This window comes from Schistocerca serialis, unplaced genomic scaffold (genome assembly GCF_023864345.2).
Source record: "Schistocerca serialis cubense isolate TAMUIC-IGC-003099 unplaced genomic scaffold, iqSchSeri2.2 HiC_scaffold_1059, whole genome shotgun sequence".
NCBI lineage: Eukaryota > Metazoa > Arthropoda > Insecta > Orthoptera > Acrididae > Schistocerca > Schistocerca serialis.
Window position 1 is genome coordinate 35,001 of NW_026047249.1, and position 5,000 is coordinate 40,000.

The 5,000-nt window shown below is 50.8% G+C and overlaps 1 non-coding gene across 1 annotated transcript in view; it reads right to left on the reverse strand.

The window, feature by feature from the left end:
- Positions 1-1,079, reverse strand: part of LOC126430786 (small subunit ribosomal RNA) — a 1,909-nt gene extending 830 nt beyond the window's left edge. Inside the window, exon 1 of the ribosomal RNA XR_007577312.1 lies at positions 1-1,079. This exon is cut by the window's left edge and continues 830 nt beyond it. This is a non-coding gene — a ribosomal RNA (small subunit ribosomal RNA).
- Positions 1,080-5,000: the final 3,921 nt, after the last annotated feature.

Here is a 5,000-nt window from a genome sequence, read left to right on the forward strand (position 1 = left end):
ACTTTCGTTCTTGATTAATGAAAACATACTTGGCAAATGCTTTCGCTTCTGTTCGTCTTGCGACGATCCAAGAATTTCACCTCTAACGTCGCAATACGAATGCCCCCGCCTGTCCCTATTAATCATTACCTCGGGTTCCGAAAACCAACAAAATAGAACCGAGGTCCTATTCCATTATTCCATGCACACAGTATTCAGGCGGGCTTGCCTGCTTTAAGCACTCTAATTTGTTCAAAGTAAACGTGCCGGCCCACCGAGACACTCAATAAAGAGCACCCTGGTAGGATTTCAACGGGGTCCGCCTCGGGACGCACGAGCACGCACGAGGCGGTCGCACGCCTTCGGCTCGCCCCACCGGCAGGACGTCCCACGATACATGCCAGTTAAACACCGACGGGCGGTGAACCAACAGCGTGGGACACAAATCCAACTACGAGCTTTTTAACCGCAACAACTTTAATATACGCTATTGGAGCTGGAATTACCGCGGCTGCTGGCACCAGACTTGCCCTCCAATAGATACTCGTTAAAGGATTTAAAGTGTACTCATTCCGATTACGGGGCCTCGGATGAGTCCCGTATCGTTATTTTTCGTCACTACCTCCCCGTGCCGGGAGTGGGTAATTTGCGCGCCTGCTGCCTTCCTTGGATGTGGTAGCCGTTTCTCAGGCTCCCTCTCCGGAATCGAACCCTGATTCCCCGTTACCCGTTACAACCATGGTAGGCGCAGAACCTACCATCGACAGTTGATAAGGCAGACATTTGAAAGATGCGTCGCCGGTACGAGGACCGTGCGATCAGCCCAAAGTTATTCAGAGTCACCAAGGCAAACGGACCGGACGAGCCGACCGATTGGTTTTGATCTAATAAAAGCGTCCCTTCCATCTCTGGTCGGGACTCTGTTTGCATGTATTAGCTCTAGAATTACCACAGTTATCCAAGTAACGTGGGTACGATCTAAGGAACCATAACTGATTTAATGAGCCATTCGCGGTTTCACCTTAATGCGGCTTGTACTGAGACATGCATGGCTTAATCTTTGAGACAAGCATATGACTACTGGCAGGATCAACCAGGGAGCTGCGTCAACTAGAGCTGAGCAGCCGGCCGCCCGGGAGTGTGTCCCGGGGGCCCGCGCGAACACGCAAGCGTCCGCTCAATTATTCTGCAAACAGGAGGAGGCTGAGCTCCCCTGCACAACACACCTCGAAACCCTCTCAGGTCCCGGCGGCGCGCAGCGCCGTCCTAAGTACTTGGTCGGGTTCGAGAGAGGCGCAATCGCCCGGAGTTAGGCGAGTAGACGCTTTAGGTGCGACCACCCGTGCTCCCAACTGAGCTTGCCGCTGCCGACAGAGGCCCGGGAGCGTGCTGTCGTGGCATTGCCGGCGGGAGACAACACGCGCCACCTACGGTGACCGGCAGCTCCAACGCCAGCGCCACAGAAGGACAAAAGCCCCACTTGGGTGCCGAAGCGAACTCTCCCAGCACAGCGCACGCGCCAACACGTCCGCACAGCTGCGATACAAACCACCTGCGAGAACCGCTGGGGCGACCGAGCAGCAGACGGCGTCGCGGCGCCGAGCGCCGGGCGGCGGCGCATCCTCAGCGCACACAGTCCTCAATCGGACCAGCACACTGCAGATGGCCACCGCGCTTCGCACCGGGCCCGCGAGGACCTACTTTGGCCGCAAGGCGCCGCGAGCAGGGGGCGCCGGCGCGCAGCTGCGCCGCCTGCCGCGTCCGTCGGCCGGCGCGCCTGCCACTGGCCGCCCCCACCAGCCGGCTGTAGCGCGTGCGCCCACGCACCGCGCTGCCAGCACGCCGGGCGGCCCCCCCTCACCGGCCGGGGACGGTCCCACCCAGCCACCGCCGCGTATCGCCTCACACCCAGATCCCCTTTCGCGTTCGTGGGCATGGTGGGTCCCCTTTCACGTTCGTGGGCATGGTGGGTATCCCTGAAACAACCGGTTAATAGCTCGACCGATCGTCGCCAACACTGATTCACCTCTAGCGAGAACAACCGCACCACAACGGGTTACCTGTTGTTCATTTGCGTAACGTCACCAGCAAACGTAGACGTCCATCGCCATTTGCAACGAGTATTGCATGCCTGTGTCAGGTGTCACAACACACTACGTCTGCCCACATAGACGCAACAACATGTGCACGCCTCGAGAACACGTGGAAGGTAGCCCCCGTACGTATGCGGTGTCCATTGCGCGAACGACTGTCAGCCGGCCTCTGCAGGATGTCGCAGATGTGGAACGCGGTGCAACATGCTATCACGGTGTGTGAGAAGAGACGACTACGTCCGAATACACGCTCCACTACATCAACAGACTGCTCATGCTGATCGCCATCCAGGGCGTCCGTTCCTCCCACACGTCTGAATGGCGTACCACACTGCAATCCAGCTCTTATAGGGAGACGACACGTAGCTGCGTGCACAATATTTGGACTGTATGGTCTGCCGTTGCTAGGCGCAGTCGTCGTACGGTCACACATGTGCCACGATGTATCATTCAGTACATACGGACCAATGTGCAGTACAGTTTGTGGGTTTTGCGTACATCGGCGGACAGGTGACAGGCCGTACCACAACGTAGGCTGAGTACGTCGGCATGCGAAGGGCATTGAACATGCAAACTTCTCAACGACCAGCTTGCGAAGGCAGGGGGGAAGGGGGGGGGGCATGTACGTCCTGCTGCTATCCACATTACAGTGTATAGCAGGAGCATGTGGAAAGTCAGCAACACCTGCAAGGTGTTTAACATGACGCGATACACAGGGGACCGGGCAGTGCGAATAGCGAACTATATTGCGAGGGTTGCGGTTAGGCAACACTACACTAATTTAACGAGTTGCATAACAATTACAGAGCAGGTTCAGCGACAACGTGCGTCAGGTTAAGGCGCAATATAGGTTAGGTTGAGGCACAATATAGGTTAGGTTAAGGCACAACATGGGTTACGTTAAGGCACAAATTGGGTTACGTTAAGGCACAACATGGGTTACGTTAAGGCACAACATGGGTTACGTTAAGGCACAAATTAGGTTACGTTAAGGCACAAATTAGGTTACGTTAAGGCACAAATTAGGTTACGTTAAGGCACAAATTAGGTTACGTTAAGGCACAAATTAGGTTACGTTAAGGCACAAATTAGGTTACGTTAAGGCACAAATTAGGTTACGTTAAGGCACAAATTAGGTTACGTTAAGGCACAAATTAGGTTACGTTAAGGCACAAATTAGGTTACGTTAAGGCACAAATTAGGTTACGTTAAGGCACAAATTAGGTTACGTTAAGGCACAAATTAGGTTACGTTAAGGCACAAATTAGGTTACGTTAAGGCACAAATTAGGTTACGTTAAGGCACAAATTAGGTTACGTTAAGGCACAAATTAGGTTACGTTAAGGCACAAATTAGGTTACGTTAAGGCACAAATTAGGTTACGTTAAGGTACAATATGGGTTAGGTTAAGGTACAATATGGGTTAGGTTAAGGTACAATATGGGTTAGGTTAAGGTACAATATGGGTTAGGTTAAGGTACAATATGGGTTAGGTTAAGGCACAACGTAGGTTAGGTTAAGGCACAACGTAGGTTAGGTTAAGGCACAACATAGGTTAGGTTAAGGCACAACATAGGTTAGGTTAAGGCACAACATAGGTTAGGTTAAGGCACAACATAGGTTAGGTTAAGGCACAACATAGGTTAGGTTAAGGCACAACATAGGTTAGGTTAAGGCACAACATAGGTTAGGTTAAGGCACAACATAGGTTAGGTTAAGGCACAACATAGGTTAGGTTAAGGCACAACATAGGTTAGGTTAAGGCACAACATAGGTTAGGTTAAGGCACAACGTAGGTTAGGTTAAGGCACAACGTAGGTTAGGTTAAGGCACAACGTAGGTTAGGTTAAGGCACAACGTAGGTTAGGTTAAGGCACAACGTAGGTTAGGTTAAGGCACAACGTAGGTTAGGTTAAGGCACAACGTAGGTTAGGTTAAGGCACAACGTAGGTTAGGTTAAGGCACAACGTAGGTTAGGTTAAGGCACAACGTAGGTTAGGTTAAGGCACAACGTAGGTTAGGTTAAGGCACAACATAGGTTAGGTTAAGGCACAACATAGGTTAGGTTAAGGCACAACATAGGTTAGGTTAAGGCACAACATAGGTTAGGTTAAGGCACAACATAGGTTAGGTTAAGGCACAACATAGGTTAGGTTAAGGCACAACATAGGTTAGGTTAAGGCACAACATAGGTTAGGTTAAGGCACAACATAGGTTAGGTTAAGGCACAACATAGGTTAGGTTAAGGCACAACATAGGTTAGGTTAAGGCACAACATAGGTTAGGTTAAGGCACAACATAGGTTAGGTTAAGGCACAACGTAGGTTAGGTTAAGGCACAACGTAGGTTAGGTTAAGGCACAACGTAGGTTAGGTTAAGGCACAACGTAGGTTAGGTTAAGGCACAACGTAGGTTAGGTTAAGGCACAACGTAGGTTAGGTTAAGGCACAACGTAGGTTAGGTTAAGGTACAACGTAGGTTAGGTTAAGGTACAACGTAGGTTAGGTTAAGGTACAACGTAGGTTAGGTTAAGGTACAACGTAGGTTAGGTTAAGGTACAACGTAGGTTAGGTTAAGGTACAACGTAGGTTAGGTTAAGGTACAACGTAGGTTAGGTTAAGGTACAACGTAGGTTAGGTTAAGGTACAACGTAGGTTAGGTGAAGGCGCAATGTAGGTTAGGTTAAGGTACGATATACCTTAGGTTAAGGTACAATATCGCTTAGGTTAAGGTACAATATAGCTTAGGTTAAGGTACACGTTGTAGGGAAAGGTGTATTTTGGGGGGGGAGGGGGCGGCAGGTTCGTTGATAGTGATTATCGTAAGTGCATGCCTGCGGGATCATCCGATTTGTCACGTCAGGATGCACTTGTGGCTCATGACAGGCGGCGCTCCGATTCCAAGGTTGTGGCAGATCTGTGTCTTTCA